Source organism: Vigna unguiculata, chromosome 11, assembly GCF_037176805.1.
Source record: "Vigna unguiculata cultivar grain cowpea cultivar isolate G323 ecotype 2 chromosome 11, ASM3717680v1, whole genome shotgun sequence".
NCBI classification, from domain to species: Eukaryota; Viridiplantae; Streptophyta; class Magnoliopsida; order Fabales; family Fabaceae; genus Vigna; species Vigna unguiculata.
The window spans coordinates 27,148,750-27,171,483 of record NC_140802.1 but is presented as its reverse complement, the minus strand read 5'-3'; the positions used below and the strand labels follow the sequence as shown (position 1 = coordinate 27,171,483).

General features: G+C 33.7%; 1 long non-coding RNA gene and 1 pseudogene across 4 annotated transcripts; one reads left to right on the top strand and one right to left on the bottom strand.

Annotated features, from left to right (window-relative positions):
• Positions 1-2,030: 2,030 nt before the first annotated feature.
• On the top strand, positions 2,031-5,000 carry LOC146881672 (uncharacterized). Of its 4 annotated transcripts, none has more exons than XR_014986555.1 (3): positions 2,031-2,490; positions 2,649-2,751; positions 2,893-5,000. It is a non-coding gene; the product is annotated as an uncharacterized LOC146881672 (long non-coding RNA). The 4 variants fall into 4 exon arrangements; XR_014986556.1 differs by having other exon boundaries at positions 2,643-2,751; XR_014986554.1 differs by having other exon boundaries at positions 2,031-2,518.
• Positions 5,001-7,879: 2,879 nt separating this feature from the next.
• Positions 7,880-17,555, bottom strand: LOC146881671 (disease resistance protein Roq1-like; annotated as a pseudogene).
• Between the last annotated feature and the right edge of the window lie 5,179 nt (positions 17,556-22,734).

Sequence of the window (22,734 nt, the reverse complement as noted above, 5' to 3'; positions counted from 1 at the left end):
AAAAGCTTCTCCATTATCTGTGATCTCTCGTGCCACCGTTGCTCCTGTTCCAACAAGCCAGCGTCGCGCTCCGCCATGTTCTCCTTGCATGTGGTGGTTAGTTGAATTTAAAAAATTACGTAATTCTCCTTTTTTTTTTCATTTCACATTTTGTATAATTGTTTTTTGCAATTTGGATTGTTGTTTCGCGTTTCGTTGGGGTTTTATGGTTGTGTTCTTTATCAGGTATTATTTCTTGTGGTGGGACTATGTAGCTTTCGGGAACGTCAGTACCGTTGCATTCTCCATTGTCATTCGCTTCGCTTTTTACGCTACCAGATTCTTATTTTTGTAATATGAGTTTATGAATTTGTAGTCTATTGTGTAGGATAAAGTTTTGTAGGATAACATGTTCCAAATTTATAATTTAGATGTACAATAATATTGACTAGGATATTGACTTGTTGTTACAAGATACTTTTAAATGTATTTGGATTGTGGATGATGTTATGTTTCATAAAATGTATAGTTTTGTTTTTGTTCTGTTCTGGTATGGTTTTCTGAAAAAGTATACAAGTTAAAATGTGTGGGAATAACAAAAAAAAAATAAAACTTGGGACATACGACCTTGATTCTTATTATAACTGAGGCAGAAAGGGGCGTATATGGCCTCAGTTCTTATTAAAACCGAGGCAAAAAGGTGAGTTTCTGCCTCAGGTAACACTCGAGGCCAAAAGCTTACCCTTTTTAGCCTCGACCTTATGACGTATATTACCTCGGTTCTCATTAGAACCGAGGCAAAAAGGTGAGTTTCTGCCTTGGGTAACACCCGAGGCCAAAAGCTTACCCTTTTTTGCCTCGGCCTTATATGCCTCGAGGTAGAATAACAAAAATAATCGCTATCAAATACCCTTTCTGCATTGGTGTGTGTGTGTCTATATATATATATATATATATATATATATATATATATATATATATATATATATATATACACACACACACACTTCTTTCTATTTTTTATTTCTTTTAATTGTTTGGTCTGTCATAAAATTCATTCGTATCTCTAATATATTTTTCATCTTATCATAACCTTTATACAATTATGTTCAAATGATGTATGTCAATTAAATATTTTTTATGTCTCACATTTTTATATTTCTATTTTTTTTATTATTTTTATTTATTGTATATTTTCCTTTCAATGAGAACGTTTAACACTCTCAATTTCAGTGTTCAATACCATAAACGTTTAATTTACTAGGTAATATATAAAAATTATCTTCTTTACTTTGTTATTATTAATTTTTATTTCATTTGAAGAACTATGTTGTTTAATAAAACATTTTTTGATATTTCTCAATCATTGACTAGGTTGATATATTCTTAAATCTGCACAATATTTTTCATTTTATCATACCCTTAATTATATATTTATTTTTCTTTGTGCGATTTAATTCACTGCTCTATGAAATTATTTCTAAGACACACATTTGATCATTTTTAATATTTTTATTTGTTGTTTATTTTTATAATGTAAAATACTATTTTGATATATTTTATATAATTATTTTTTTTATTTCTTTAACTCATTATCATACTGTAATTTTGTCACCATAATTCTATAAATAATTCTTATTTACTATAATATAAAATTTAATATAATTTCCATGATTTTTTTATTACCATCCAACATATATTGAAGTTCAAAAGATACAATATCTATGTTAAAATTTTATTATTATTATTTTAATAATTGTTCCTTACGTTATTTTTATCAAGTGATGTATTATAACTTTTATTAGTATATAAAAAACAGTTTCATTATAATTGTATAAATAAATTATATTTACTACACTACAAAAATTACTAATTTTAGCGAGAGTTTGTTAACGGAGGTTACAATAACCTCTAATAATTGATGCATGTAACAGAGGTTTTTCAAAACCCCTAAGAAGTTTTAGAGGTTTTATATAAATCCCTGTTAAATTTCGGAGGTTTTATATAACCCCGATAAGTTAAAGAAGATAATTATAAAAATTCCTAAATGTTGGAAAATTGTATTTCTTAAAGTTTCACTGCCCTTCCACGATTTCATTCGATGTCATTTTTCTTCTTCCTCGTGACTAGCATCTGAAATTGCAGTTCCGATTTCTAAATCACACCTTTGCTTCGCTTAACCCTTACACACTCCAACCACGATTTAATCTTCTTCTTCTCCTCCCTTACTTTCAAAATTTTCTAGCACACTCCATCTCCGATAAACACAACGAGTCGCAAATCTCATGTGTCGCCTATAGTTCGCTTGCATTGAATCTGGAAGCGCGCTATTGGCAAGAGTTACTTAACAATCGATCTCCTGCCTGAAGCCGCTTGTAGAGATGATCTCAATAGAGCACAACCCTAACTCACTAGTCACCGCCACACTCTTCCTCTCCTCCGTTGTGGCTATGAATCTGGACCTCACTAGGCTAGCTAGATTGCTCGCGAGGTTTGAGAAGCTTCTGAAGAGTAAGATTTTGAGGATCCTTTCGGGAACGTACGTTTTTGGCTTTCTATAATGCTATTCTAAAAGCTTACTGAATCTTTATTAATGTAGCTTCTTTTCTTGTTTGTTTTTTCTATTACTTATGATTCATTGTTTTCAAAACAAACTCCACAAGGAGCAGAATGTTGTGAAGCAAGGATGGGATGCTCAAGTTCTTGGTGGAGCCTCTCAGAAGTTCACACTTTTGCTTGTAGATAAAATGTCTTTGTTCAAATCATTAACAGGTTTTTGCATAATATTGTAATTTATGGAAATCCATAATATTTCTAGTCGCTTATTTTGTTATTAGTGGTGAATGATGGAACTATGTAATACATGAGAATTATGAATTACTAACTTCCTTGCCAAACTTGTGATGAATGCAGGTAGCCTTGTTCTCGTCTAATCAATTCGACAAATTCAGGTAGCTCTATCAAAACATACTTTTTTTTATTCTTTGCATTTGATGAAAATTGAGCTTTCTGATTTGAAAATTAATTTGAAGCATTTCCTCCTTTACTTCTCTATCTCTAGTTGTCTGTTAAATGGTGTAGTGTCCTCATTTATACATACTTCTTAAGATAATCATTGTTTTCTTTTAGATTCAGCAAGTCAAGCTCTTTTTGAATGCTTGGGTTTTCTTTTGGATTCAACAAGTCAAGCTCTTTTTGAATGCTTGGGTTTGTTAAAGACTTGTTATGTCCTTCTGTTGTATCTTATAAAACTAAAGCAAATTAGGAAAGGAAATAATACATGAATTCCAAACTCCTCACTAGCAAACATATCTCTCTGTTAAGACAAAATGTGCAGAAAATAACTTTGGATTTCAAGCACAAATATGAAAATAACTTTGGACTTCATGAAACTATATATATAATTTACTATTGTTCTGTTTTAAAAGGAGGGCATTGATGAAGAATTTTTTTTAATATACATTCTTATATTGTCATACTTTAGGAGTTTACAAATTATCAAATATGTAATGATTTTTTCCTGTATAAAATGCTTTAAGAAGCCAAAATTGGTGATGAGTAAAGAATTTCATAAGATTTTTCTGATTCCTTTTTTTTTCGTTTATGACATGATTAGTGAATATTGATTTTTTTTTTCTATTTGGTAATCATATTTTAAACTCTTTTGTTTTAATGGTGATAATGATTGTTTAATGTTTTAATATTGTGTAATGGTGCATATTGTATTTACCTTTGTGATGGTTGGTATATTTCTTGGTTGGAACGTGGTTGAAGGCTTGAAGACTACAAAAGGAGTAGTAAATTTAATCTGCTTCATGATGGTGATCACTTTTCTTTAATCATATATGTTTGGTAGCAATAGTGGTTAACGGTGTTAGTATTTTAATTTCACTTTCATGGTTTTCGTTCCAGTCTTGATATTTTCGTCTTTCTCTTTCTCTCTTTCGTCCTCAATCACTATGAGCTATAATGTTTATCTTTTTTCATCTTACCTTGCAGTGTCAGCCAAAAAGTGAATGGAGACATTGTGAGAGTGCTAACTTTTAAATTTGCCATCTCAGTTACTCAGCTTCCTGCTAACATGTTGTATTCATTATGCTAGCTGCACTCTTGTTCTCTCTTATAATGAAAGAAAAAGAAAACATTACTTCTCTCTATCACAACCTCACCAACCAATTTGTTTTCTTATTGCAATGATGGTGCTTGGAACCACCTTTCCATTGAATGTGATAGCTTTAATTCTCTAATATATATATATATATATATATATATATATATATATATATATATATAAATACTTTAACATTGACAATTTTGTAGTGTATCATGCCCTGTTGTTAATCCTACAGATGTGCGTAAAGTGTGTTTTGTGTTCTAAGTCATATTTTATGATGTAACTTAGTTGCAATTGTAGTATGGTGGATGTATCTGTTAGTTTTATTCTTTCTTCTAATGTAAGCATGTATATTTATTTCGGACATGCATTGCACATTAACAGACTCCCAAAATTTTTTACAAAATATTAATTTCTAATGAAATATAAATCACCTTGAGTTAGCTTTTAGAGTTCAGATCACTAATTTTTCATCCGGATGGATAAACCCTTTTTACTGGACTTGTGGATAGTTTGAAGGTACATATTTTTTGTTCCAATAATTAGATTATAATAACGGTAAACAACTTGAACAGGTTATAGATTTCATATCTAATTCTCATTTACTATAGGTGTATTCATGGGAACCTATCATATGCCATGATGATGTTGACATGGGATGGACAACACTTGGTGACTTATGTATTCATGATGAGAAGCTTTTGGTTGCTCATTCTACATTAATTCTGTTGGAATATGTGTCAAATATTTCGGTAGGACTCACCCTCAATAGATTAGTTTATATGTTTGTTCTTGTAACATGGTCTCTATGTTATTTACCTAAAACACTATCATTGTAGAATTCTTATGAGTTTTATGATGTTAATTGCTAGTTTAAATGTAAAGCCACCATTTCCTGTTGTGTCTATCTTAATGATGAATGTCATTGCATCCTTAGTCTACAAACAACACAATAACCATCTTTCTAGAAGTCTCCATTCTTTAACTTTTTTCATATCCAGATATTCATAGAATAACAGTTCTTATTTGGGTCCTCTTCATGCCACTGCTTCCAAAATTTATTTATCATTATTCTTATAGTGCTAATAGATTATAAATTCAAAATTACTTTCCATTTATTAATTATTTAATACTAAAACAAATTATAAACCCTTTCTCTTTCTCCCTTATCACCACTTATATTTACATTTTACAGTTCTGCAACATGATGTCTGATCTAAATGGTGTAAGTGTAGCTAATTAGTTATAGTTTAATGAGTTGGCTATTATATTGTTATTTGTATTATTCCAACAATTGAAAGTTATTGTTAATTGATTTATCAATGTCTACCGGTGGTTGTGGTGGATTATTATTCATAACTATATTTCATGCACCACTATTTCAAATGAAACCAAACCGCTAGTAATTACCAGAGGTTTCTAAACCGCTAGTAATTATCAGGGGTTTCTAAACTGCGGGCAATTATCAGGGGTTTCTAAACCGCGGTAATTACCAGGGATTTCAAAACTGTCAGTAACTACCAGGGGTTTCAAAATCGCCGGTAATTGTTAACGACGCTGGTTTTTCTAGGGGAAAAAAATTGCGGGTAACTCCTTTAGTGGGGGTTAAAACCCCCGGAAATGCCAAAAATAACCTTTGATAAAAATTATTTTTCTTGTAGTGCTATAATATAATATTTTAATGTAATTGCCATGAATTATATCACCATTCAACATGTATTGAAGTTCAAAAGATACAATATCTTTGTTACATTTTTTTTGTTATTATTAGTTTAATATTTGTTTTTTGTGTTATTTTAATTAGGTGGTGTATTATAACTTTCATTAGTGTATAAAGAAAAGATTCATTAGAATTTAAAAAATTGAAGTAAACAGACATTTAAAATATATTTTAATTTAAATATTTGTTTTCCTTTTATATTTGTTTAAAAATAAATAAATTTTATCAACTATAATTTATTATTGTTTGTAAATTTAATAGACATTTTGGTTTTCATGAAATTTTATTTGGTATTCTAATTTGAAATGTATACACTTATAATATAAATTCTTTCTAAATATTTGATATCAAAGAAAAAACCTTACTCTTAATATTGAATATTTGATAATATTATGTTTTCTTTACCATAATTTTTTATTATTTTATAAAAATTAATTAATTAATATTGAAACAGTAAGAAAGTGGGTACGAGTATAGGTACGAGTATATACTCGTTACCTAGTGGGGATGGAGATGAAACAAAAATTTAATGCTTGTTGAGTTTGAATATGAGGATGATGATAAATTTTTTTTAATGGAAATGGATATAGATAACGAAACTTGTCCTATCCCATTGTTATCTCTATACAAAATACATATAGTATTTGATGTTATATATTCATGATTTCTAAATATGATAACAAAAGTAGAAATATTTCACAATACTCAAATACTTCCATCTCCAAAAATGATAGTTAGAGGCATTTCATGTCTCTCTGAGATTCCACCTGTTCTTTGAAAATTGTTGAATTGTTGAACATAAATTTGACCATACTTGAATGAGTTGGGCCAAAAAAAAAAGGCCAAATTGAAGGATTTTGCGACAATCCTCTCTCTCTATTGAAATGCGCACCTAAAGGAGATTTGTGACAGTGTCATGGAATGCTCTTACACCCCCTCACTTGTAACATCTCTTCTTAGTAATTGATTGGTTCCTATTTTAAAAAGGTGAGGCACATAGAGTTATGCATCTATAAAAAATTTATTCTTTTGGTGCAGGTTAAAATTATGAGGAATGACACCTACTGCTTTGAAAATTGCCATGTCAACAATACATGGTCTTTCCTACACCATTCATAGTTTTTCATCTGGAAATATCTCTTGCACTTTTATTCTTAGTTTTAAGCTTTTCAATAATCTCCATTTTAACTTTATCAACCTTAATATCTTTTGCACAAATTTTGTGTCTCAACACCACACCTTAAGCTTTCATAAAATGGCACTTTTCCAAATTTAGCACAAGCTTAGCAACATGGTGTTCAAGTTTTCCAAGCAGTGATCAAATGAAACATCAAAGATAGAAAAATTATCCATGAATACTTCAATATATTTTTCTACAAGATCTAAAAAGATTGCTAGCATACAAGATTAGAATGTTGTGCATGTATTACATAACCCATATGTCATTTTCCTATAAGCAAACACACCAAAAGGATAGGTAAAAGTTGTTTTCTTTTTATCTTTTAGATCTACAACGATCTAATTATGATTGGAGTAACAATCCATGAAACAATAGAATGTTTAATGTTCTAACCTTTTTAACATTAGACACATTCACAACTAGTGATTTATTTTAGTAGAGATTAACTAATTTTTATCATTATTCATAACAATCATACGTCCATTTAGAAACTACCTGAATCATATTAACCTAGACATTGTTACAAATTGGATAGATCATCCATGCATTGACTACTTATTTCATTGTAGAGTTCAATCACTTTTGAGGTTGAGCAACAATCTTATAATTTTGCTTCATGTGAATTTTATTCATACAATAAGAATATCATATAAGTAGGGGTGGGCAAAAAATCTAATTTTTTTGATCCAATCCACTTTTGTTCTGATCCAATCCATTTAAAATCCATTTAATGGATCTGGATTTCAATCTAATATACATTTTATATATTTTATGGATTGGATATCCATTTTATAAATCAAGATTTTCAAATATGGATAATCCAAAAAATGCAATCCAAATTTTCAATTTAAATTTTTACTTGGGTTAGACTAAAGGTTAAGATGGACTAGGCTAAATTTAGACCCATATGGACCTTGCTCGATGATATATACGGATCAGGCAGGCCCGACGACCATAAGAGGTTGAACGGGCCTAAAGATATGAACAGGCTAGGCGGGACCGACAAACCGGACGAGTCGATCGGGCCTAACGATCCGGAAAATTTGGGTGAGCCCGATGACCCAAACTGCCAGGCGGGCCCGATGACCCGACGAGTCATGAGGGCTCGAAGACTTGAACGGGCCAAGCGGGCCCAAAGACCCAAACGGGCCAGACAGGTTCGAAGATCCGAACGGGTCAAGCGGGCTCGATGACCCGAACGGACCAGACGGGGCCGATGACCAAAACAGGTCAGGCGGCTCCAAAGACCCGAACGGGTTAGGTCCCAAAGACCCGAACTGGCCAAACGTGCTCGATGACCCGAACGGGCCAGGCAGGCCTAAAGAATCAAATGAGCCAAGCGGGCCCGAAAAACCGAACGGGCACGGCAGGCCCGATGACCCGAATGGGCACGACGGGCCCAAAGACTCAGATGGACTAGGATGGGTCGGCTTGACGACTCATACGGGTCGTGCCTGACGACATGTACGAAATGAGTCATGTTGGCCTTAATGACACAAGTCTTAAAAAATTCAATTTAAATGTCTTTTATAAATAATGGATTCTGGATTTTAAACTTTATCTAAATATTTGGATTGGATTTAAATTTTGATCCAAATATTTGGATCTGGATTTTTAAAAATCCAAACTACTTTTTCTAAAACAAAATGAATTTAGGTCAAAAATCTAATCCAATTATTTGGATCTAAAATAGATGTGAATTGGATCATTAAAAATTCAATCCATGCCTACCCCTAAAAAGGAATACATTAAAAATAGGGAAGAGGAAGGAAAGAGCATGAAACACCCATGCTAATGCACCCTCCCTCTCAACTAATTCTGGGCAGCTAAAAATGATTAGTCCTGCCCCATCTTCCGTCAAATATTGATCAAGGGAATCAAATTTTGAAAGAATTCGGAATCTCGGTGACATGGAAAGTTCTTCGGGCACGTTAGTTTGTGAAGGGAGATGAGGCAAGTATTTCAATCGCTTGTAATGTTGTAAGCTTAAATAATACAGTCTGGAAAGGTCCTTGAGGTTAGGCAATGTGACAAAATTGTTTCCGTCTAAGTTTAGCCTTTCTAAGCAAAGTAACTTTCCAATGACATTTGGGATTTCAACTAAGTTACAGAAGCTTAGATCGAGTTCACGCAAACAAGGGAGAGTAGGAGAGAAGGACAACAAACAACTGCTCGAGTCTCTTTGTACTCTGGAATACAACAAATCTAAAGGCCACATAAACATTTTTTTTAGGAGAGAGGATGTGGTCTGGGAATGAATATGAACCTTCTTCATATGCTCTGTGTTCCTTGCTTCATCTAGTAACCAATTATTATACAGTTTTGAACAACCAGATACGTTCAGATCTTGAAGAGAATTCAGGCCCAATAAGCTTACTAGGGTTTTGCAGTCTACCATATTCAAAACAGTAAGCTTTCTTAGAAGACCAATCGATGGATTGATTTTTCGAAGCTGTATGCATCCTTCAAGATTTATCCCTTCTAGATTTTGGGTATGCAACATTTGGCATCTCAACTAATTTTTCAGAGAGAGAGATCCAAAAGCTTCAAATTGGGTAGCGACTATGATAAATAAAAGAAAACAAAGTTAATCACGACACTTGGGGATTCTTTAATTTCTTTTTTCATAAATTAATCAACGGAAAAGGAATTAAAGATAAAAAGTTGTTATTTATTTTGTTTATTTTTAAAAAAGTACAAATAAAAAAAAAAAATTTACATTACCTTTGTGCCTTCCCAAAGTCGTTGAATATTGCTCCCTCTGAGGATTAACTCAACTAGATTGTGTGGCTGAAAACTTGAAGGCAAACACTTAAACGAATATTCCTTCCAAACAAGATATCCTAGTTCATTCGAAAGATGACTGAAATTATTTACATTGTTTAACTTTTGATAGACCATTCGTCCTTGTTTCATGCATCATGAATGAACTACTTGTAAGAACTATTGCTTCAAGCTTTTCAGTTTCATGTAACATTGCACATTGTTACATGTAGGTTTTAAATTATTTACAAATTCTAAAATAATTATAATCTAAGACTTATAGTTATGAGTGATTTATCAACAAGAGCTTGTATGCTATCTTCAGGATGAAATCCACAAAAGTTTAGAATTTCCTTCACATCTATTATATGATAATGATTGAAGAAGCAAGCAATATCCAAAAATGTTTCTTGCTCTTCTTTATCTAGCAAATCATAACTTATAGGCAAAACATCCATAATATTTTTATTGTTATTTTTTTTCAGCCTTGCCAGTGCACCTTGCCAGTGTGACACATTTCGACCAAACAAAGATGATCTAATTACTTCAATTGCTAAGGGATGGCTTTGAGCATAAAATAGTACATCATGTGCCAACATTTCGTAATCACTCAAAATATGATTACCTTTGAAAGCATTTCTACAAAATAGCTGGATAGCATTTTCTTGATTCAACGGTCGAACTTGATAAACATCATCCGCTCCGTGTGTCCTCAATATATGTTCATACCTTGAAACTATGATGATTCTGCTCCCTCCACCTAAGAATTCTCGCAACAAATTGTCTCTGTTCCCTGTAAACATCCTCAGTTGTTCAACTTCATCAACATTGTCAAGAACTACAAGTGCCCTAGCATTGTGTAGCCTAGACCACACCAAACATGTTCCCTCATAGGCATCCCAAATGTCTATGTTTTTTTCACGTAGTGACCGGGAAATTAACTGCTTTTGTAGACCTAATGAACTAGAAGTTCGATATATTTTGCTTACATCATCAATAAAACAATGATAATCATATTGATGATAGATTCTTTCATATAAAGCCCGAGCGAGAGTTGTCTTTCCTATCCCTCCCATCCCACTGATTCCAACAACTCGAACATCATTAAGTAGCCCCAGACGCAAAAGGTTTGCTAATTCTTCAACTGGGGACTCTATCCCAACTAGTTCATCCTTTGGAAGACTTGAAATTTTTGGACCCAAAATATTTCTTATGTTTTGAACAATTTCTTTAATCTGTTCAGTTTGTGGCCTGAAAATTCAAATGAAATGAAGGCAAAACATCATGGAACAGAACAAAAGTATATACAATTTTAGGACAAAATAATAACGTAAAAAATTTTAACTTTCAAACTATTATTTTCTTTAAACTAGTATACATTTGGAATCAATTTGCATGTTTCCTCCTAAACCTTTGATTTTAGATGATGGCATAAGTTAAATCATAATTAACATAAAGAAAGTCGTAGAAAGCAATAAGATATTGTGATTAGTCTATAAGCAAAATAACTGGAAAGATGCATATACATTATATATATAGGGCACTATGCAGTATATATAGGCCACTGTAGTCTGTGAAGCACTTCCAAATCATACCTTCTAACATCTCTAGGTTACTAATATTTCTAAACAATACATTACCTTCTATAAGCAATATTTATACTTCAGCCAAAGTCATACAAACAACGACGCTTCAGCCAATCTTTTGTACTTTTCCTAAATTTCTAACATCTCTCAGAAAGGGATAATAAATTTTAGGAAACAACAGGCCTTAAATAAAATCACAGGTACATAGCTCACTCCATAATAAATATATATTTGTGATTGATCTTGAAATGAGAGAGTATTACTGGTACAATAAAAAAGAAAATAACAGAAAAGATAGTGGAGGTGGGGCCGCATGACAAGGCAGTGAGGAGAAGCACACGTGAACAGAAGGAGAATATGTATTTAAAGGATTTTATTCAGTGAGAGAGGCACGTGTCTGGTATGTCACCTTCCTTGTCTAACTGTTTCTATTCCTTCTCTGATAATTCTCTCTCTGCCCAAACCCAAATTTTGTTATTCATTACATCCCACTTTTTCTTCAGGTTATCGCATCGAACGTATGGAATTCCATGGTTGGTTGCTGTTTATATTTCCCACTTTTAATTCCTTGTAAACCAACTACATTTCTGATTATTAGTAAATCCATACCACTGTTTCATTGGTTTACTGTTATCCTTTATATTTCTCTGTATTTGGGATATTACCTGTTACATTTGGTGCTTTCCATTGACGTCAATGGCCGAGAACACAAGGATGAAAGATATCAAAGCCCAACTTACTTCGATTCTGAGCTGGATTGAGAAACAACCGGAAAGGGATAAGGTAAATTGTGATTTGATCCTTCAATTCCAAACTGTTAACAATGACCGAATGGATCAGATGAGAAATAGTTGGATATGTTCAATCAAGGTCAGATTCTTCACATTGACGTTTCGAACTCAACCGACTCGCCGCTAGTGATGACACATGGTAGCTCTGCACGACCAGCACGTGAGATTTCGCTGGGTTTTCCTCACTTTGACGGTACATCTCCTGTTCTGGAATGGATTTTTAAGGCAGAGAAATTTTTTAATTATCACAGAACCCCTGATAATGAACGAGTGGATATAGCTTCAATTCACTTTGAGAAGGATGTTATTCCTTGGTTCCAAATGTTGCACCGTATGTCAGCTGTACAGACGTGGCCAGATTTGACAAGAGCTTTGGAAAGTCATTTTAGACCTTCTCCTTTTGACTCTCCGATGGCAGACCTTTTTAAGCTCCAACAATCTGGAACTGTTTCAGATTATTATTTGAAGTTTATGGCCTTGGCAAATCGTTCTGATGGTCTTAGTGATGCTGCTTTGTTGCATTGTTTCTTAAGTGGTTTGAACCGTGAGATTAGAAGGGATGTGGTAGCTCAGTGTCCCACCCATTTGCTTAGAGCAGTGGCTTTGGTGAAATTGTATGAAGACAAGTATACACCTAGTGTTCAACAACGTGCTACGAATTATAATCAGAAATATTCTTCTTTGTCATCTAGCAGTATCAATGCTAGCCCAGCCAAAATTACTCCTAAGCAATCCTTACCACCATTGTTACCTACACCTTCCATTCCTCCAACCAGAAATGTTAATGTGAAGAGAATTACAACTGTTGAGATGCAATTGAGGAGAGAAAAGGGTTTATGTTACTTTTGTGATGAGAAATTTACTTTTAATCACAAATGTCCCAATAGGCAATTGTTAATGTTACAAAGTGAAGAAGAGAGCTCTGATGTGGATCACAATGTTGAAATTGTAAATTCTGGCATGCCTACAAAGACCGAGGTAGCATTAGAAGATAATCATCATTTGTCTTTAAATGCTATGAAGGGGCGGCGTCGGGGTTGGTACCATTCGTTTTATTGCTCATATTAATACGTTGTCGGTTACAGTATTAGTGGATGGAGGAAGCTCGAATAATTTTCTACAGCCAAGGATTGCAAAGTTTCTGAAATTGCCGATAGAAAAAGCACCACTGTTTAAAGTCATGGTGGGGAATGGCAATTACATGACTGCAGAGGGAATGATTAAAGAACTCAATATTCAAGTTCAAGGAGCTAAATTTGAATTACCTGTTTTTTGTTACCAATTTCAGGAGCTGATTTGATATTGGGGGCCAATTGGTTGAAAGCAATAGGCTCTCACATAGTTGATTATGAGTTGCTGTAGTTGAAGTTTTTATATGAAGGAAAATTTATAACGTTACAAGGAGAAACAAATTGCTCACTGACACAGGCACATCTGCATCACATAAGAAGAATGGTGAACACTGATTCAATTGTAGAGGTGTTCAGTATGCAGTTAGTGGAAGAGAGTTTATATCAATTTCCTCTTAAGGAATTACCAGTTGATATTGAACCAGAACTGGCTTTGTTGTTACATAATTACAGCTCAGTTTTTGAGACACCAACTTCGTTACCACCACAGCGTTTTCATGATCATTCAATTCCCTTGATTAAAGGATTCCAACTAGTCAAAGTGAAGCCTTATAGGTACCCTCATAGTCAGAAGAATGAAATTGAAAAGCTGGTGCAGGGTATGCTGGATGAAGGTATAATACAACCCAGCAAGAGCCCTTTTTCTTCTCCAATCATTTTGGTCAAGAAGAAGGATGGATCATGCAGGGTGTGTACTGATCATAGAGCTCTTAATGCTATCACCATTAAGGATACCTTTCCCATTCCAACTGTTGACGAACTTATAGATGAGTTATTTGGAGCTACTTTCTTTTCAAAGCTAGATTTAAGATCTGGCTATCACCAAATCTTGTTGAAACCAGAAGATAGATATAAAACGGCATTTAGAACCCACCACGGACATTATGAATGGCTTGTAATGCCATTTGGGTTAACTAATGTCCCTGCCTCTTTCCAGAGTTTAATGAATGAGATCTTCAAGGAATACTTAAGAAAATTTGTGTTGGCTTTTTTTTTTTATGATATTCTGGTCTTCAGTGCTACATGGAATGATCACTTATATCATTTGGAGCTGGTTTTGGGAATTCTGCAGCAGCAACAATTATACGCTAGGCTTTCCAAATGTTCATTTGGGGTGAAGGAAATTGATTACTTAGGCCATACCTTGTCAGGCCAAGGGGTTGCTATGGAAACCTCTAAATTAGAAGCTGTTAAAAATTGGCCTAGACCCACCACCGTGAAACAATTGAGAGGTTTATTAGGTCTTACTAGGTATTACAGAAGGTTTGTAAAAGGGTATGCAACCATAGCTGCATCTTTAACTGATTTGTTAAAGAAAGATGTGTTTAATTGGACTGAAAAGGAATCCTTAGCTTTTGACAGCTTGAAGGCTTCGATGACTTCTGCACCTGTACTGGCCATTCCCAATTTCAAGGAGCCATTTGTTTGAGACTGAAGCATCTGGGTCTAGAATTGGGGCTGTTCTTAGCCAAGCTCACCATCCAATTGCTTATTTCTCCAAGAAACTCTCCCCTAGAATGCAGAAACAATCGGTTTATACTAGGGAGTTCTATGCCATAACATAGGCTTTGGCTAAGTTTAGACATTATTTGCTGGGAAACAAATTCATCATTAACACAGATCAGAAAAGCTTGAAAGAATTGTTGGAACAGAAGTTGCAAACTCCTGAGCAACAATAGTGGCTACCTAAGTTTCTTGGTTATGATTTTACTATCCATTATAAGCCTGGAAGAGAAAATATATTAGCTGATGCTTTGTCTAGAAGCTGTTTGATGCCATGGTCAGAAGCACAATTTAAATGGTTGGAACAGTTGCCAAAACTGAAACAAGAGGATGTAGAGTTGAGTAAACTGTTGATTCAACATACTCGGGGTATATTACCTTTACATAAGTATGTTATTAAAGATGGCATGATTTACAGAAGAGGTAGATTGATGATACCGGCTGATTCACAATTGAAGCATATGATCCTGCAAGAATTCCATGATTCGAAGGTAGGGGGTCATGCTGGAAATACTAGAACAATAGCTAGAATATGCAACCAGTTTTATTGGCCAAAAATGCAGGAAGAAATCAAGACTTATATTAGAAATTGTAGCATATGTCAGCAAGCTAAAGTGGACCAAGCTCTACCTAATGACCTGCTGCAACCCTTGCCAATACCTCAACAGATTTGGGAGGATATATCCTTGGATTCATTACACATCTTCCTCCTTCAAATGGGTTTTCTACTATTCTGGTGGTAGTGGATCGACTTTCGAAGTTTGGTCATTTCATTGCTTTGAAAGCCAATTTTAACAGCAAAACTGTAGCAGAAGCATTTATCAATAATGTGGCAAAAATTCATGGTTTTCCAAGAACCATTGTATCTGACCGTGACAGGATTTTTATCAGCTCATTTTGGCGACATTTATTCAAAGCTCAAGGCACAACATTGGCCATGAGTTCTGCATACCATCCCAAAGTGATGGTCAAATAGAGGTACTTAACAAGACCTTAGAAATGTATTTGAGGTGCTATGTTTTTGAAAATCCTAAGCTATGGTATTCTTTGCTTCCCTGGGCACAATTTTGGTACAATTCTTCTTATCATCACAGCATAAAAATGACCCCTTTCCAAGCTGTCTTTGGCAGAAAACCTCCTTCTGTTGTTCCTTTTGAAGTCCATAATACAGATCCAATTCCTATTCAAGAGTCCTTAATCAATAGAGACAGGGTATTGCAGCAGATTAAAGCCAATTTGATGAAGGCTCAAAATTATATGAAGCTTCAAGCCGATAAAAAGAGAAGAGAGTTTCAGTTGCATATTGGAGATTTTGCTTTAGTTAAATTGCAGCCCTATAGACAACATTCAATAGCTTTGAGAAAGAATCAAAAATTAGGCATGCGTTTTTTTGGACCATTTGAAGTAGTGGAGAAAATAGGTCCAGTTCCTTACAAACTGAGGCTTCCTGACACAGCCAAAATTCATCCTGTTTTCCACATTTCATTGCTAAAAAAGTTTGAAGGGACTCACTCCCAACAATACATACCATTACCCTTGACTACCAGTGAAGTTGGACCAATTCTAAGTCCTATGAAAGTGTTGCAGCAAAGAGTTATAAAGCGTAATGATGCTGATAGACAACAGGTCCTAGTACAGTGACAATCTACTCCAACGAATGAAGCTACTTGGGAAGACCTTGAGGAATTTCAGAATGCTTATCCTCAATGCAACTTGAGGGCAAGGTTGAGGTTAAAGGGAAGGGTATTGCTACAATAAAAAAAATAACAGAAAAGATAGTGGAGTTCCCTGTCTAACTGTTTCTGCTCCTTCTCTGATAATTCTCTCTCTGCCCAGACCCAAATTCTGTTATTCATTACATCCCAATTTTTCTTCAGGTTATCTCATCGAACGTATGGAATTCCATGGCTGGTTGCTGTTTATATTTCCCACTTTTAATTCCTTGTAAACCAACTACTTCATTTCTGATTATTAGTAATTCCATACCATTGTTTCATTGGTTTACTGTTATCCTTTATATTTCTCTGTATTTGGGATATTTCCTGTTACAATTACTCACTTATTTCGGATATCCAAGCCAGAGAGATTGGCCACTTGTCTGAGAGCTTCTTTCCATCTTTGAGCTTCCTCCATCTTCACATTATCTTCTCTGAATCTGTTTTCGTGTTCTGCAAATGCTTTCTCATAACATCCACTCTGTTTCCGTACCACTGAAGGATCAACATCATAAAATATAGGTATAACACGTTTTGTCGAAGTTTCAACGCAGTTTTGTATCTCTGCCAGTTCACGCAAGCACCAAGTGGAGGAAGCATAGTTCTTTGAGAACACAACAATGAAAACTCGAGAGGCCTGAATGGCTTGCAGCAGCTCGGGTGCTATGGATTCACCTTTTTTTGAGATCTTTGTCATCTTTGAAGGCATCGATGCCATTTCTTCGGAGAGCTTCAAAGAGAAAACCAGTAAAGTTGTTGCGCGTGTCTTCACCACGGAAGCTCATATATACGTCGTACGTGTTAATTGCTTGAGATGAAGAATTGGTGTATTGAACGATGGCGGTAGAAGACATTAGTGAAAGTAAAAGTTGTTGAGAGAGAAGAGTATTGTTGGAATTGCTGTGCAAGAGGAAAGAAAACACCGAAGAAATATGAATGGACCCAAGTGTTGGGAGATTTTCGCTGAAGCTTCTTTCCCAGCTAGGTTTTCTAGTAATTGTGCTTAATCATCACATTCACGACGTCTTATTTGCTTCTTCTTGTCAGGTTGACTTCACTTTTATTCCTCTTTAACAAAAGCTAGTATGAACACTTTTTTTTTTTTTAACATGTTTCTTTACTTTAAGAGAATAAGTTATATATATATTCTCTAAATTTAACCAAATTTACAACCGAAAAAAAAAAAAAAAAACTTCCAGGAATATTGAGTGACAGTTGAAAAATCTCAACCTCCAAATCCTCCTTTCATATATATATTTTACTTCAACAATCTAAGTTTTATGTTCTGACATACTTCATTGACGTTTCAATATACATGAGTATTTACGTCCGTTTTCTTAAGTAAACTTTTTAAACAAAGTAAATAAAATATTTTTTTGAGTTCTTTTCATTTAAGATAGTAATTAAATATAATTTTAATTTAAATATTAAATTATAATCAAAGATATATATTTATACAAAAACACATTATTCTACTTATAAAAACATGGGTTCGTTTATATTATAATATAAATTGCATTCTCTTTATATAACGTAAACAAAACATTTCAAAGAATTGATAATTTTTTAAGTAGTTGATAATTTAGAATAAATAAAATAATTGACACTGACTTTATAAATAAAGTTTAAACTAAATAACAAGTAAATAAATTAGTATCATTAAGTAACAAAAAATATAAATATAAATGCAAGAATTGATAAACAAAAAGTGTAGCTGGCCAGAACCATTAAATAACACGAGATATATGTAGAAGAGAACTTAAGAACGTGTAAATGTATAAAGTTAATATATAAAGTGAAAGTGGAAAGCAAGGACAAAAGTCCTTGGGTATACAAACACTGAAGAAATATATAAAGTTAATATGCGTTGATCACGTTTTATTTTTCCAGGCATTTTCGACGAAGATCGTATAAATTATATAAAAGTTCCTATATATGTGACTTTTTGTTCTTTTCTTTAAGCTTCTCCCACTTATCTTTTCCAATAATTGTGCTTATAATAATCATCAAATCACATTACTGAATTCTTATTTTCTTTCTCTTGGTGAAGAATTTTGAAAGCCTCTTTTCTTTTGTTAGCGTGTTTACTCCGCTAAAGAGATAATAAGTGCTAGATTTTTTTGAATTAATCTTTAATTAAAGTAGTTTAGCCTTGATTTAATGCTAATGGATTTTTTGTTTAAAGTTCATTTAATTTAGTCAGTTGTTAGTTTAATTCACGTTCATTTGACCAACACTAATGATCGGAACTTCAAAAAAAAAAAATTGTCTAGTACCTTCATGTTTAAATAATATAAATCGAAAACAAATATAGAAAATTATAATAGATCAAGGAGATGACTATAGATGAAAGCAAGGATGAAGCTTAGAAAGCTCATACCCACCTCCCCTACCCCAATCATTTTTTTCTTCTATATATGTAAACTATAATAATTTTTTTTTTAATTTTAGTATATTTTATGTAGTTCCCACCTAGAAAATTTGTATACATATATCTATATGCACATGCAAAATACTTTTGTGAAAACGTCTACCACGGGATGAGATGAATGTGGATGAAGAAGATGGGTATGAATGAATAAGACTAGAAAAAAATGAGGATGAAAGAGATAAAGAAAAATTGTACATAAAGGATGTGGATACCACGGAAGTTGCATATTAGCTATGAAAAACTCCTTAGCTATTTTATAGTTAATTATTCATTAATAAGTTTTCAGACAAATTAACTATCAAATTGCTAAGTAATATTTCATAGCTAAATATAAGTAGCTAATTAAAGAGAGAAATAATCTCTCCCTATTATAGCAAATTTTATAGGTAATGTGTATGAATCCCTCGCTAACCAAAGTGAAAAAGTTTTATAATTTCTATCTAATATGTACCTACTTTCTTGCAACTTTATTCTCACAAATTCATAGCTAATCTATCACAACATTATTCCCGTTATTCCGTAGCTAATTTGTGACAATATTGTTCTCGCTAATTTGCATCTAATTTGTCATAATTATGTTCTCGCTAATTCGTAACTATAATTTGTTGCAATCTATCCTAGCTAATCCCTCACAAATATTATTTTTCAATTACAATTACTTCATAGTTATTCCCTCTCTATTCCATGATAAGTCATGTTTATAAATTTGTGCCCATAATATAGTGAGATAAAGAAAATGAATCATTCACATAGGTGTCTAAACAAAAGAGTGAACTATAGGATGTTTGATGTGTCTTTCTTGTATCTTTCAACCATAGCATTTTTCACATGATTCCTACACCAAATTAATATGTTAGCAATATTTACTAGTGTAGAATTGCATTTTTACCTCGCCTTATAGGCCTCGGTTGGCAAGGAACTGAAGCATATAACGGCGCGGTGGCATTTTTGCAATTCCATGAAACTTTTATGCCTCGGTTCAAGAAAAGCCCGAAGCCAAAAGGGGTTATAGGCTTCGGTTAAAAAAAAAAACAGTGCCAAAAGGTGTTTATATACTTTGGTTGAACAGACCCGAAGTAAAAAACGTGGCTAGAAATTTCAACAATGCCACTAGCCATTACGTATTTGGTCTCGGGTGGCACTGAACCGGGGCCAAATAGGGCTATATGCCTCGATTATTAATTGAACCGAGGCCATATAGTTTAATTAGGGCACAAAAACGTGAATCCCTCTACTTCTTCCTCGCGCGCCGCTGCATTTTCTCCATCTCTCTGCGTCTCGCTAGTCTCCTGGATCCCCTCTCCCTTTCACCTCACGCATGAACAAAGCAAACATCACCACCCATCTATGCCGCACCCATTCTGACCGGTGATGAACCCTAGCGACAACACCAGCCACCACTGCGACGCGAAAACAGGGCACCAGATCTGTAACGCGGCGACGAGATCCACCATGGCAGCACCTTTCACGAGATCGCCATCGTGCTCCACTAGAGGAACCACCGTCGAGATCTCTTCCCCTTCAGAAAGCCACCGTCATCACAACAGAGGTCGTGCGACTACACCGTCACCGGACCTGATCGAACCTGAGGACCCAAATCGCGAGCCCCAATCGCGGATCAAGATCATCGCCGCTGAGACGAAGAAATCGTTCTCGTCGTTCGTCGCAGTAGATGCGCTGGTTCAGGCGAGTTGCAAGCATGGTGGCTACGCAAATCTGTGGTGGTCGGAGAGTTTGGTCCGCGTGCAGGTTGCTTCGTGATGGTGGCGGCTTGCTCGAGCATGGTGTTGCTGCTGCCATGAGTGGTGCGCGAGGAAGCAGGCAACAGAAGAGCGTGCTGTGCCACAAAAAATTTAATTAATTTTTTTTATCATATGGCTTCAGTTCTCGTGGACCCGAGGTAGAAAAGGAACCTTATGGCTCCGGTTCATTTAGAACCGAGGCATAAAAGGGACTCTATGGCTTCGGGTAACAACCGAGGCCAAAAGAGGGTACCTTTTGGCCTCACCCCAAAATGTCTCGGTTCTAGACCCGAGGCAAAATGAGGAAAATAACAGGGGCAGATAGTCCTTACTGCACTGGTGATTATAAATAAATAGTTTAATATTTATAAAATAAACACATACTTACAATGGAGCTTTTTGATTTGTTAGACACATATTTACCATCTTTTCTTTTATGAACTTTGTTGTATAATTCACCATAATATATAATACATTTATATTATTCTTCTTATGAATAATATGCAATTTAAGATTCATACATCAACATGTAATTCACGAAATACAAACTAATTTACTACAAGAAAACTTCTAAATAGTCACCAATAATTATTAGTAACTATAGTGACCAATTTAGATACTAATTTATAAAACTAAAAATTATTGGTTACTAAAATAGTCACTATAGTTGTTAAGTATAAACATTTTGGGTTTTAATAGGCAACTTTAGTATTTTGTTGTTGTTTTAAGTAACTAGTAATGTTCTTATGTTGTCTTTATCATTTGAAACTAGTTTTGGATGTTCCTTTACCTTTTCCTCAGTTGTTTAGTACAATTTTGTTTTTACGCTAGCTTGGTAGGCTTTTCTTTGATCTTTATAGTCAATTTTTTGTAATTCTTGCTACTTATAATAGTTAGTATAGTTTTTGAATTTCCTATACCATTTCAAAATTGTCTAAATAGTTAGATAAAAACTCCACATAGTAATCTAATCTAGTTTTCAGTTTTATATACTCTAGTTGCTAGTTTTAGGTCTTAGATAGCCATATTTTTAATTTTAGGTGGATTTGTTAGGTTAAGTTGTTTCTTAGTCAGATTTCATCATTCTAAACTTGTTAGGCAATCGCTTGCTTTCTTTTAGGTAATTTTAATGGAGTTTTATGATTTTAGCCTACTTTCTTTTAGGTAATTTTATTGGAGTTTTATGATTTTAGCCTACTTTAATAGAGTATCATAGTATTAGGTAGTAAATTTTTCAATTCTTTTTAGGAATTAGTGGTTGAATCAGTTTTCAAATGCTTTTAGTCATTTAAAAATTATGGAAATAGTTTCTTTACATTTTTTTTTTGTTTTAATGCAATAATTTGTATTAGCCTAGTTTTAAAGTGCTTTTTTAGGTCCTGAGTAGTGAAATTTTGAGTTTCTTGTATAACTCTAGTTTTGAGTTGATTTCTAGCTTTATTTAGTTATTTTAAATTTGCTTGAATAAATTTTAGCCTAGTTTTGCAGATTTGCATATTTCTCAATTCTAGTTTTAGCTTGTGGGTGATAGATAGAATGTCTAGTTTGAGTGGATAGCTTTCTAGTCATGTTTGTATAATTTTATATATTGAATTAAGTGATTTTGCATGATGAATCAACTCCATGAACAATCTTGACAAAAATTAACCTTGAGAGATTTGAAGCACAAGACCAACCAAACCTGATGGAGGCTTTCCTTAGTCAACCAAACATGTGTTCTTCTAGCTTCAACCAAGAAAATATTTTCTCCAAGATCAAGCAAGATCTTCAAACACTAACTACAAACAATGTAGTCTAGAGAAAGTGTGTTTTCCAAATTCATATGACTATTTTTAACGCTCAGAAACTCAAGTTGTATCTCATCTCTCTAAAAACCAGCTTATATAGCTTAGTCATAAGTGAATTCAATAGGTTGGTTTGTCCATACAATCTGTTGATTTCAATTTACTTAAATCAAATAGGTCGATTGAATAACAATTCAACTAATTGAATACATTCATACCAAAATTATATGCACAATCATTTTAACTAGTTAAAAACCTTTTTAAAAGAATAAAAAGATAATACCTAGGATAAAACG